General features: G+C 43.1%; 1 long non-coding RNA gene across 1 annotated transcript in view; it reads right to left on the bottom strand.

Annotated features, from left to right (window-relative positions):
- The window catches only part of LOC139038255 (uncharacterized), a 40,207-nt gene that overhangs the window by 17,939 nt on the left and 8,137 nt on the right, over positions 1-14,131 (bottom strand). The window lies entirely within an intron of this gene.

Below are 14,131 nucleotides of genomic sequence, written 5' to 3'. Positions count from 1 at the left end.
CAGGTCTGAACAAGGTTTATTTCAACAGGGTGCAACCTATCATATTAAATAAATGAGACAAGTAGGGAGGAGGATATAACCTTTAAAAGAATGACTTAAAAAAAATAAATAAATAAAAGAATGACTTAGCCCAAGGACACAATATCAACTCGTTAGAATGAACTAGATCCAGGATGGTGGACAAGTCGACTTCCACTAGATCTTGAAACTCATATATCCTCACTGTAACACCTCAACATGCCATGACAGTTCTGAGAAAACTGTAAAAGGCCAAAATGTGGGTGGGGCCCAATTCCCAGTAATTCCCATCCCTTCTCCAAAGTGAAAAGTGAAAAGTGTTAGTCACTCAGTGGTGTCTGACTCTTTGTGACTCCATGAACTGTAGCCCACCAGTCTCCTCTTCCATGGGATTCTCCAGGTAAGAATACTGGAGTGGGTAGCCATTCCCTTCTCCAGGGGATCTTCCCAACCCAAGGACTGAACCTGGGTCTCCCGCACTGCAGGCAGATTCTTTACCATCTAAGCCACCTTAGCCAGAATAATCCTCTTGCTGGAATAACTGTCCCACTTCTAAGCCTATGAAATTACCTAGAGCTATAAGAACTGACAACCCCTACCTGGGGTCTCTCGCCTTCTGAGATGGCCACGCTCTGTCTCTGGCGTGCACATCTCCCAGAATGAGCCTTCCTTCTCTTCACTATGGTTCAGTCTTGAGTTCTTTCCTGCATGAAAGCCAAGAACCCACACTTGGCGGCAGTCCCAGGGGCTCACCTGAGACCTGGGACATAACCATCCTGTGCAGCCACACTCTTTCCCGCAACATAAGCACATCAATTGTTGTTGTTGTTATTGTTAGAAACAGCTCCATGATCCAGGGCTCAAGTTACTTTCCAGGGGTTAAAGTGGAAACTTGACATTTCTAGTTCCCCAAACCGAATCTCAAAATCAGGCCAATTTCCCCATCTTTCAGACTGAGAAATCAGAGATATTGAAGGTAGAGCAGATATTATGTTTTTTGGAGCTAGTATACTCATGATGAGAGCTATGTAAATAATTCAAATAGATATTAGTTTTAATAATCATACATGCGTTTTGTGGTGTTAGTAATTGCTATTTTAAAAACATACAAAACTTGGAAACTATATGTGAATCTGTTTTTTTTATAAACCAAATATTCCCCCAAATGTCATTATTCAATTTATTTTTATAAATTGAACTGTACTTTAAAGGAAGTAGGACAGTTTTTTTTTTTTTAATTTATTTATTTGGCTGTGCCGTGTCTTAGTTGCAGGATGTGGGATCTTCTGTCTTTGTTGTGTCATGCAGGATATACTTGTTGCAGCATGCAAGCTCTTAGTTGCAGTATATGGGATCTAGTTTCCTGACCAGGGGTCAAACATAGGTCCTTTGCATTGGGAGTGCCATGTCCTAGCCACAGGACCACCAGGGAAGTCCCCAGGACAGTTTTTTACCTAAAGAAACTTCTACAGAAAAACTTGGACAAAATGAATGTAATTTTTTAAAAAGCTAATGCTGACATTTGTTTTTGTTTGTTTGTTTGTGTAGAATTATGTAGTAGAAAAAGCACTGGGTTGTTTTGGTCAGACATGCCTGAATAGTCACTGGAAGGACTGATGCTGAAGCTGAAGCTCCAATACGTTGGCCACCTGATGTGAAGAGATGACTCATTGGCAAAGACCCTGATGATGGGGAAGGTTGAAAGCATGAGGGGAAGGGGATGACAGTGGATGAGATGGTTGGATGGCATCCCTGACTCAATGGACATGAGTTTGAGCAAAGTCCAGGAGATAGCGAAGGACAGGGAAGTCTGGCTTGTTGCAGTAAATGAAGTTGCAAATAATATGACATGACTTAGTGACTGAACACCAACAACACAGAATGTTGGTTTGTTTATTTACAAATGGAGATAGTAAAATCAGCCTCTAAAGATTGTTGTTGTGGAGTCACAAAAGGCGATGTGATAACAGAAGAATAATCTATCTCTGAGAAGGATTGTGTGTTGTGAGAAATTCTAAGCCACCACGGCTACCTTAGAAGATGGAGAGGACCACCATCCATGAAAGTGAGCAGCCTCTAGAAGCTGGAAAGGCAAGAAAGGAAATGAATGTTTCTCTGGAGCTTCCAGAAGGAATGCAGACCTGCAGACACCTGGAATTTTGCCTAGTGAGACTGACTTCAGACTTCAGTTTGATAATAAATTTATGTTAATAGAAGTCATTTAAAAAATTGGTGTGAGGGTTTAATGTAAAGCACTGTGCTGGCTATATAAGAGGTACTCAGGAACTATTTGTTCATTTCTTTTTTAAAATTAATTAATTAAAGAATTTGGCTGCATCTGGTCTTAGTTGCAGCATGCAGGACCTTTCTGGGATCTTTTGTTATGGTATGCGTGTTCCCCAATTGCAGCTCATGGGCTTAGTTGACTCAAGGCATGTGAGATCTTAATTCCCTCAGCAGGGTGTTGAACCCATGTTCCCTGCATTACAAGGCAGATTCTTAACCACTGAACCACCAGGGAAGCCCCTATTTGTTGTTTTTTGAGAAGACAGCATTCTGATTTAAGTGAGAAAAATCTTTGAGGGTGAAGCCATTCTCTCCAACTTGACTTTCACTTTCTGACTCCTAGCACTTGGACATTATAACCTGACCTCAATCATGTCGTGAAGAATTGCGGGAAGATCTGTCAGGTGCAGGCTTCCCTAGTGGCTCAGTGGTAAACAATCCACCTGCCAAGCAGGAGACTTGGGTTCGATCCCTGGGTGGGGAAGATCCACTGGAGGAAGGCATGGCAACCCACTCCAGTATTCTTGCCTGGAGAATCCCATGGACAGAGGAGCCTGGCGGGTTACAGGGTTATAGGGTCTCGAAGAGTCAGATACGACTTAGCGACTAAACAACAGGCTTGTGCTTTTTTTTTTTTTTTAGGTTTGTGCTTTAGAAAAAATAACTAAAGGGAGAACAGTGTCTTCACAAGGCCTGAGTGGTGATGTGGGAGCTGTTACTAATAGAACAGAGAGTGTCTGTGCCCCTTAGGGCAGCAACCTCACATGCGACATTGTAGCTGAGGCAGCAACATGACTATCTTGTTGGTGGGATTACAAAATATTCTAATTGGGCGTCAAAATAATGTGTCCCGGTCTTTTAGTCACATGCATTATTTGTTTTACACCAAGGATATAGCTTTTGTTTCATTTATTTCAACTGGACTGGGGAGAAATCCCAGCCCAGGAAAGGATATCCAGGAAAGGATAAAGTATAGTTGTCTCCTGGTATCCTTTTGCCTGAGAGTGGGACTGGTCGGGGGAGGGTGGATTGGGTCCAAGACTCCTATGAGTACCAAAATTCATGGATTCTCAAGTCCTTTATATAAAATGCTGTAGTATTTGCATATGACCTACGCACATCCTCCCATAGACATTAAATAATACATAGATTGCTTATACTATAATGTAAATGCTATTAAATAGTTGCCAGTGTATGGCAAATTCAAGTTTTTTGCTTTTTAAACTTTCTGGAATTATTTTTCGAAATATTTCTGATCCTCAAAATATTGGTTTAATCCTCAGGTACAGAAACTATGGAGACAAACGGCCAACTCTAGCTGGAGCTCTTTGAGATAAGGACAAGATTTGGGTATGTTCACAGTGTTCTTGTCTTTGTTTTTGGTTTCCATCTGCTTCCATTTGCCAGAGACTACTTCCTCAAGGCCACAGATGGAGATCAGTGACTGTGACTCTTAACCCCTTTCCTGTATCCACAGAAGGTGTGGTGTGGGAGAAACAGTGCCAGAACTGGAGTCTACTTGGATCATCCATGAAATGCTGAATTGCTGGTCCCAATTCTTACTCTTCCCTGCAGATATGACTTTTGCCTGGTGACGCTGCAGCTCATCTCGCAAAACCAGAGTGTGTTCCCTTCCCCTTGACCTTGGTCATGATTCCATGATTTACCTTGACAGGTTAGCAAATGTGTTGCAAAGAAGCTTAAAAAGTGCTTTGAGCATGGGGCTAGCCCTCTGTCGCTGAAGAAGAATCCTCCACTCTAGATAGTGTTTCCCTCAATTCTAGGTCCCAGGCTAAAAACGCATACAGAAGAGATATGAGCTGGCCAGACCCAGAGTTGAGCAGTGCTGTTCTGCTGAGTCCAGCCTGAATCAGTTAATCCTTGACTAACACTCAGACATTTGAGCAAATAGATGGTTGCTGTTTGGGATGATTTCATATCAGTGCTAGTTGATCTATGCAGCATTGTTATCGTTCAGTCCCTCAGTCGTGTCCGACTCTTTGTGACCCCATGGACTGCAGCACACCAGGCTTCCCTGTCCTTCACTATCTCCCAGAGTTTGCTCAGATTCACGTTTGGTGATGCCATCCAACCATCTCATCCTCTGTCACCACCTTCTCCTCCTGCCTTCAATCTTTCCCAGCATCAGGGTCTTTTCCAGTGAGTCAGCCCTTTATATTAAAATGGCCAAAAGATTGGAACTTCAGCTTCAGCATCAATCCCTCCAATGAATATTCAGGGTTGATTTCTTTTACGACTGACTGATTTGATCTCATATTTCCGTGGAAAGGAGGTAGAGAGCAAGGGGTACTGTTTTCATGGGAATTCATAGGAATATATCACAGGGAAAAGGTTGCCATATCAAGGAATGGAGTAGAAGAAACTTTGTGATGGGGTTAGAGTGACAAAGAGGCTATGAGAATAACAAGATTAATCTGGTGGATAAGAGGAAAATAAAACCAAAGGAGTATTATTATGAAACCAAACCTGGATCTGCTCACCAGCAGAACAGTAGAATGGATCTCAGGTGGCCTCGGCATGTAGCGAGTTGAAACAGAGATTGAGGTTGGGTTGTGGTTGTTAGCACACCAGATCCTAGCCTCTATACCAGTGGTCAGTGACAAGGCCCTGGTGCTCCAGCTTTGCAGAAAAGAATTCCCACAAAGACTGAAAGGAATGAAACAAATAAAGTGCTTATTAGGAGGGAAAAGAGTATGGTACGTGTGGAAAGACACATGGATGGACTCAGAGAGTCTGCATTCTGGTGGGAGTTTTAAACACTTACATGGGGCATTTCTTCTGGGTTTTCTCTGGTCAATCATTCTTATTTGTCTGGTTCAGAGTCCATATTTGGTATATCAGAGGATCCTTCCATGTATGGCCACACTTCTCTTAGCCAAGATGAATTCTACTGAGGAGGCCTAAGGGTGGTTATCATCACTTAGCATCATTCCCCTTTTGACCTACAAGGAGCTTTTCTGCACATGTGTAGTTGGAGTGATCTCCTGACTTCAAGAATGAGAAATATGTTGAGATATTTCAAAAATGAGAAATATCTATTGATGTTTTCAAATTGTGGTGGTGGAGAAAACTCTTGAGAGACCCTTGGACTACAAGGAGATCAAGCCAGTCAATCCTAAAGGAAATCAACCCTGAAATATTCATTGAAAGGACTGTTGTTGAAGCTGAAGCTCCAATACTTTGGCCGCCTGATGAGAAGAGCCAACTCATTGGAAAAGACCCTGATGCTGGAAAAGATTGAGGAGGAGGAGAAGGAGCAGGAGGAGAAGAGGTTGACAGAGGATGAGATGATTAGATAGTATCACTGACTCAATGGACATGAATTTGAGCAAACTCTGGGAGATAGTGGAGGATAGAGGAGGCCAGCATACTGTAGTCCATAGGGTCGCAAGGAGCCAGACGTGACTTAGTGATTGAACAACAACACAATAATCTTCTATCTGGGTCAGACACAGCCTCTTCCCTCGATCATCTTGCTATTTTCATCTTTGAGTATCAGTTCACAGAGAATGAACTCCAACTATTTGCCCTGGGGCTCATGTATCTCCTGCCTCAACTTCATGGTTGGAGAAGGTAAATGGCAACCCACTCCAGTGCTCTTGCCTGGAGAACCCCAGGGACGGCGGAGCCTGGTGGGCTGCCGTCTATGAGGTTGTACAGAGTCAGACACAACTGAGCGACTTAGCAGCAGCAGAAGCAACTCCAAGGTGGAGAAACTTGACGAACATGAGCCAGGTGATCAAGGTCAACGTCAACAGTGAGAAGTCATGGAGAATTCTCTGCTGGTCAGGTCTCTGTGCTTCCACTGTAAGGGGCACAGATTTAATTTCTGGTCAGGGCACTAAGATCCCACATGATGTACCAAACTAAAAACAAAAAACAGTGGTGAGTCATGTTGATAGTAAGTAACCTTGATATGATCTGATGAGAATAGCACCTTGATCTCTGGTCTTCTTCCAAAATATCCCATAACCCTAGTCTGACCTTGGGAAAAAACATCAGACAAATCCCAGCTGAGGAACATTCTACAAAATAATTGACCAGCATTCTCAAACCTATCAAAAACAGGGAAAGTCTGAGGAGTAAGAGAACTGAATGAAGGTGGTCAAAAGGTACAAACTCCTAGTTTTAAGATATATAAGTTCTGAGGATGAACTGCACAACACGGTGACTCTAGTTAGGGCTGCTGTTTTATATATTAGAAATTTGCAAGGAGAGTAAATCCAAAAAATTCTCATGATAAGGAAAAAACCACTTATCTTCTTTTTTGGTGTCTGTATGAGATGATGGATGTTAACTAACTTATTGTGATAATCATTTCATAATAAGTATACATATGTAAGTCAAGTCATTATACTGTACACCTTAAACTACACAGTGCTACATCTCAATTATATCTCAATAAAAGTGAAAGAAAAAAAAAATACCCAAGGGCTTCCCCAGTGGCTAAGTGGCAAAGAATCAGCCTGTGAATGCAGGAGACATGGGTTTGATCCCTGATCTGGGAAGATCGCACATGCTGAGGAGCAACTAGGTCCATGAACCACAGCCGCTGAGCCCATGTTCTGGAGCCCGGGAGACGCAACTACTGAAGCCAGGGCGCCCTAGAGCCCTGCGCTCTTCAGCAAGAGAAGCTAGACACGAGAAATAGACAGTATCCCCTGCCTGTCGAAACTAGAGAAAAGCCTGAGCAGCAGCAAAGACCCAACACAGACATAAATAAGCAAAATTTTTTAAAAATTCTTGAAAGCAAAGCAACAACAACAAAGCTATAACAGGGAAAGTCTGGGAAACTGTTACAGCCCAAACTGTCACAGCCACTTAATATAATGTGGTATCCTGGTTAGGATCAAAAACAGAAAAGGATTATTAGATAAAGGCTAAAAAATATAAATTAATTAATGATAATGTATTGTTATTGGTTCATTAGTTGTGATAAATGTATCATATGTAGGACATTAACAATAGGGAAATCTGAATGTGGAGAACAGGGGAGCTTTTTTGTATAAGACTTGCAACTTTTCAATAAATGTAAAATTAATCTAAAAAATGTATTTTAAAAATTAGAAAAGTAGATAATCTGAACCAAATTATCACTTTCTCCAAAAGGCTCTTTAGCTTTGGTTTCACTTATGCATATCTCTTTCTTCTCGTTCCTCAAGTCCTGCAAAATCGAGTTCTCCTGCCTGTCTTTGAAATGGTGCCCTTAATTTCTCTTCTCTCCCTGCATTTGTTCCCATGTCACCTGCTGTCATCCTAGCACATCTGACCCTGTTTCTAGCTCTCCCAGATTGGTGGATGTGAGTGGCATGATGCCCCAGGCTGGATAAGACCTGGCAGGTCAAGACTGCCAACTTATCAACAACTCAAACTTTGTCACCTTAAATAGCTTATCTTTCTTCTCAGAGCAAAGGAAATTTCTTTTTTTTTTTTTGGAAATTTCTTTAAGGAGCTGTGAAAACAAGAAAGCATTCTAATTTTAGGCATTTAAAAAATCTTAGAAATTAAGAACATGGTGGGAACTCTGAATATCATCTGGCCCAAAACTCTCATTTTAAAGATAAAGAGAATGAGGGCCAGAAAAAATAAGGTTGAAAAAGCTGGGTTTCCAGATTCAGATATCATATGTACAGTTCATGACACAAAATTCATAGAGAGCTAATGACCCAGATCAATTATATTTGTATCAGAATATAGTTATCAAGGCTCTACTTTGGACAAAGAGGTAATAGAAACATGAGCTAGAGCAGTAGGTATCCTCAAGGAGCTTCCAATATAGGGATGGGTGGGAAAGAGCAGTAGCATGTGGGCAACTGTAATGTAAGCAAGAGTTGCATGTGAAGTAAGAGGTAGAAAGTAGTAAGGAGAGAGGTATGACATCCAGTTAAGTATATCAAGAAAGGATTCATGGAGGCGACATCATCCGTGGTGGACTTTGAAGGTTTGGTGAGATTCTGATGGGTGCACATGGTGGTTGGGGAGACATTCTAGGCAGAAGAAGAGTACAAGCCAAGTCAGAAACATGGGCGCACAGACTGTGTTGGCGGTTTAGATGCTAAGTTGTGTCCGACTCCTGTGACACCATGGACTGTAGCATGGCAGGCTCCTCTGTCCATGGAGTTTCCCAGGCAAGAATACTGGAGTGGGTTGCCATTTCCTTCTCTAGATCCTTCAATCTCAATCAAGGATCGAACACGGGTCTCCTGCATTGCAGGCAGATTCTTTACTAACTTAGCTATGAGGGAAGCAAGGGCAAATCCACTGGTTTGGGGAGAAAATTCTGCAATCGGCCAGGATAATATCACAGAGGGTTTTGAATGCCTTGTGACTTAGGTCTTTAAATGCCTGTGACTTTGGTATTTAATTCTGTAAGTGATGAAAGTGACAGTGAAATTCTCTCAGTTGTGTCTAACTATACAGTCCATGGAATTCTCCAGACCAGAATACTGGAGTGGGTAGCCTATCCCTTCTCCAGGGGATCTTCCTGACCCAAGAATCGAACCAGGGTCTCCTGCATTGCAGGTGAATTCTTTACCAACTGAGCTATCAGGGAAGCCCGGTAAGTGATGAGCAGTGCCTGATTTGTGCTGCTGGTAGGGAAGAGGAGGCCCTTTATCTGGCTTGGGTTGGTGCTTTCACTGCAGAGTGTTAAGAAGGTCAGAGGCACGCTTACCCCCAGTGTGGAATCAGAGCATAAAATGGACTCGGGGAGAGAATGCCCCTTGAACGAGGCGGGAACACATTGGGGAACCACAGTGTCTTATGAGAATATGGGGCTTAAGTAGAACAACACAAGGATAGCCAGGGAAATGTGTGAGCCTGGAGAAAGGGGACATGCATCAGAGTAAGAATGGACAGAACTTACAGCCAGTTTAAGAACCAGGGAGGCCAAGAGATTTTTCTGAGCAGTGAGCTATGGAGTAAGATGATAGTAAGACTAGGAGGTTCAGCAAACTCTAAGAGGCTCATTTATTGTTGTTGTTTAGTCACTAAGTCACGTGGCCTCTTGGTCTGTAGCCCACCAGGCTCCTCTGTCCATTCTTTTTAAAAAAATTTTTGGCTACACCCCATGGCATATGGAACCTAGTTCCCTGACCAGGGGTTGAATTTGTGGTCCCTTTATTGAAAGATGGAGTCTTAAACACCCGACTGCTGGCAAGGTCCCTGCACTATTCACTTGCTCGTGCTGGGCATCATGGGGTTATAGAAGGAAATTAAACTGATGTAACTGAAAATTCCAAAGTGAGTGCTAGAATAAGATGCAGCTTTTCAAGGGAAATACTAAAGCACTGGTTTCAGAATTCCAAAAGCATTCAAGCCATAATAAGGGTGTGATGGCCAGTTTTATGTGTCAACTTAGGCCACAGTCCCCAGTTATTCAATCAAACACTAATCTAGGTGTTGCCGAGAGAGTACTTTGTAGATGTAATTTAAATCCAAAGTCAATTGACATTTAGGGTGATTATCTGGGTGGGTCTGACTCAATTAGCTTAAAGGCTTGAGGAGCACAGGTGGGGCTTCCTGAAGAATCCTCTTGCAGAACAGCTTCAGCTCCTGCCAGGGAGTTCCAGCCTGCCCTCCCAGAGGCCTGCCCTAAGGATTGGCCTCTACAACCACGTCGATACCTTGGAATTAACCTGTAGTATACATCTCCTATTATTTCTCTACCTCTGGTTGAAACCTGACAAAGGGTTAACAGAGGAGGACTTAAGAAAGAATACAGTGAGGACAGTTTCTTTGGAGGGAGGTATGCTTTGATTTCCTTCCCTCAAGTTGGGTGAGGCTTCAGTGGGACCACTGAGAGTGGTAAAATAATCCTCCTGCCAATGCAGAAGACTCAGGTTCAATCCCTGGTCTGGGAAGATCCCCCGGAGAAGGATATGGCAACCCACTCCAGTATTCTTGCCTGGGAAATCCTGAGGACAGAGGAGCCTGGTGGGCTGCAGTCCATGGGGCCTCAGAGAGTTGGATGCAATTGAGCACACACACATACCAATGATAGATATTTCACACAAAATTTGCAAGAAGTATCACAATATTTTTCTGATATTCTTTGTAGTTAAGAAACCAGGCACTAGGGAGAGTTACCCTGAATTTTTAAAGCAGTTAAGAGTGTCAGAAAATATAATTGACTTGATATCACCACAAAATACAATCAAATTATTATCAAGGTATGCCAGTTATGAATTTGCTGCTTCTTGGCTCCAAATGCACCATTTTTGTTTGCTCTTTGAAAACTGTTCTGGTTCCTTTAGATACTTTTCCTTTGCCACCTGGCATGATGTTAAGCTTTGTCAGCAGAGAGAGTGGTAGAAAGACATTGGAGGAGGAAAAAGGTTTTTTACTTCCTGATTCTGTGTGTGGCTCCCAAGGACACAGTGCCTGGGGAGATGGGAGGTGTGTGGGGTGGGGGTGCATAGGGGGCTGGGGTGCATGGGGGGTGGCTAGGAGCGTGGGGAGTAGGGTGCATGGAAGGTGGTGAGGGTGGCGGTTGGGTGCATGGGGGATGGTGGCGGGTGTGGGAGGGTGGGGTGCATGGGGGTGGGCCCCAGAGGCCAGTAGCTGTCCCCCTCCCCTACACTGGCTCCCCAGTCCTGAGCAGTTCTGTAGCCCAGTGCCTCTGGCGAGCCCTAACTACTTCCCCACCACTCCAGACAGTTAATTTTCAGCAAATTATTAAAGGACCTGGCACCACAGCGATTTCTCTGTCCTTCCATGAGCCACAGCCAAGCTCTCTCCAACAGAATGTAGGGATCACAGCCTGGGGGAGCAGGGCTTCCCCTTCTGTGCTCTCTCTCAGCTCCTTCTCTCTGCTATTCCTGCATGCTTTCGAATTCCCATTCCTTCTGAACTAGCCCATCCTCTCAAACCAGAAAGGGAGGTCAGCCAGTCAGCACCACAGCCAGAGTCATGCCAGTCAGGAAGTGATCATGAATACACTTTTGGACTTCACCTTTGGAAAACCTACGGCCCGGCCACTATCAGATCTCCACTTCTTTGCAGCACTAGCTCCAGGCTCAATTCCCAGGTGGATGCATCTGACGGATGCCTTTCTCCCTAACTCTTAGGTGCTCTGGAAAAGTGATTAGCTGCTGTTCTCATCTGATTCTCGGGGGAAGACATAAAGAAACATTCATGGGGAATTCCCTAACTATAGGAAAGCAGTCCGCATGCTAAGAAGTCAGGAGGAAAGAATGACAAATGTGCTCTGTCCTTTTTGGCTTTAGTGCAGATAACCAACTATTTTTGGCATTGGAGAAATTAACCAAATGTTTGTATGGATTAAAGTAGGTCATGCTGAAACCCACAATTTTGTATTCTGTAGTAGCTTTATGATCACCAGAGAGATGAAACACAAAGCATGACTTTTCCAAAAAAAAAATATATATATATATATATATATATATATATATATATATACAGTAAATATACATTACTGTGTGTAAACTAGATACCTAGTGGGAGGCTGCTGTGTAACACAGGGAACTCGGCCCAGTGCTCTGTGATGGCCTACTGGTGAAATGGAGCGGGCGGTGGGAGGAAGGTTCAAAAAGGAGGGGATATATGTGTACTTATGGCCGATTCACCAACACATTGTAAAGCAATTATCCTCCAATTAAAAATCAAATTTTAAAAATGCACAGTGAATTTTATTTTATATTTACTTATTTTTGGCCTCAAGCCTTGTGGGATCCTAGTTCCCCAACAGGGATTGAACCCAGGGCCACAGCATTGAGCATGCCAAGTCCTAACAACTGGACTGTCAGAGAACGCCCCACGAAGTGTGACTTTTAAAAAATTAAAGTCCATAAGATAAAAAGTTAATACAGCAATAAATGTTTACCTTCATTCCAACTGCAAATCAAGAAAATATGTAAACCAAGAAATATTAATAGTTCTTATGTTTATTATACCATACATTTTTATTAGTTTTTAAACTGTACATATACAGTATGTGGGGACAGTGCTTTAACATTCTTTTCTCAGTTCATAAAGTGAACCTCAAGCCAATATTAAAAATGGCCACCAAGCTCTCATTTTTTTTTCCTTTCTGTCTTTTTCTGAAGTACTCAGATTTGGTAATCATGTTGATAACTGTTCTGGGCATATTGCTCCATAATTATCCCAATTATCCTAACAGTTACTACAACTGGGGACTCATTTTCAGAGTAAGATTATAAGAGAATATAAACAGTATTTGAAAATAACTTCTGCAGAATAACATTTCATCTGCTAGGCTGGCAGCTGGGAGAGTTTAGAGCTCCATGCACTTCTCCCGAAGAAAGGAAACACATCCTTCCTGGACAGGACACACCCCCGTGCATCAAAGATACCTTCAAAACAATGATTTTTAAACATCTGTGAATTGGCATGTCATATTCTTGTTTACGGTCTTCCTAGGTGCTGCTGCTGCTAAGTCGCTTCAGTCGTGTCCGACTCTGTGCGACCCCATAGATGACAGCCGACCAGGCTCCCCCGTCCCTGGGATTCTCCAGGCAAGAACACTGGAGTGGGTTGCCATTTCCTTCTCCAGTGCATGAAAGTGGAAAGTGAAAGTGAAGTCGCTCAGTCGTGTCCGACTCTTCGCGACCTCATGGACTGCAGCCTACCAGGCTCCTCCATCCATGGGATTTTCCAGGCAAGAGGAGCGGAGTGGGGTGCCATTGCCTTCTCCGCTAGGTGGTGCTGGTGGTAAAGAACCCACCTCCCAGTACAGGAGACATAAGAGACATGGGTTTGATCCCTGGGTTGGGAAGATCTCCCGGAGGAAGGCATGGCAACCCACTCCAGTATTCTTGCCTGGAGAATCCCATGGAGAGAGGAAACTGGCGGGCTACGGTCTGTGGGGCCACAGAGAGTTGAATGCAACCAAAGCAACTTAGCACACAGGCACACGCATTCTTGATTACATATAATACTTATTTTTCTGTGCTTTTCTAGGCAGCCGTATTTAAAACTGGCATTCTGACTATAATACACATCAGAATTTTGGGTGATGAGTTTACCTTTTACCAGAAGTTGGCTTCTGAGCCCGCAAGGCCAAGTGCCAAGTCCTTGAATATGTACCGTTTCTAAAAGAAATGAAAACTGGGCTTGTGTGGCCTCTCTGGAGAAGCTGCCCACCTTCCCTTTTTCCAGCGTCTACCACCTCGCTCTGTCCTTGGCCACAACCGTGCTTTTTTTGTGTGTGTGGGGGGGAGTGGTACACAGGATAGTGAAAAGAGAGTGAGTTTTGACACAGAAGACTTAGATTTGGATCCTAACTTTGTTATTTACTGTGGGCAAACTACTTTAACTGTCTGCAGCTCAGTTCTTCACTTGTAAATTGGGAATAATATCTGCTTACAGGTTGGTGGGTAAGATAATGTACCTAAGCTGCCCATTACAATGCCTAGAAAATAGTAGATGCTCAATAAATGATAGCTAGTATTAAAATGTTTTCAAGTGATTGGCAAGTAACGCCGAGAATCACAGTGAGGGAGGAATATGCCATTGAACTCATTTTTTCTGTCCAGATTAGAGAAGAGGAAAAACCCACACACAGGAGGATTTTTATGCTGCTGACTATAATTTCCACATTTTCCCCTAGTCTCAAGTTCCACTGTTACTTTTAAGATAACTTTTTCTCTTCTGGTTAAATGTGTGGCTCCAAGTCTGGCTAATTCTTTTTAGTTCTTCAAAGCTCACCTCAGTCAGACTTGCCTTTTGTCCATTCTCCAAACAGGCAGAGTTTATTTCTATCTCAGAACCTTTGTACTGGCTGTTGTTCTTGCAATATCCAGAGCTTTGTACGGCTGGCTTCTTC

The sequence above is a fragment of the Odocoileus virginianus genome, chromosome 14 (assembly GCF_023699985.2).
Source record: "Odocoileus virginianus isolate 20LAN1187 ecotype Illinois chromosome 14, Ovbor_1.2, whole genome shotgun sequence".
NCBI classification, from domain to species: Eukaryota; Metazoa; Chordata; class Mammalia; order Artiodactyla; family Cervidae; genus Odocoileus; species Odocoileus virginianus.
Note: the sequence above shows the minus strand (reverse complement) of the source record. Positions and strands in the feature narration are given on the sequence as shown.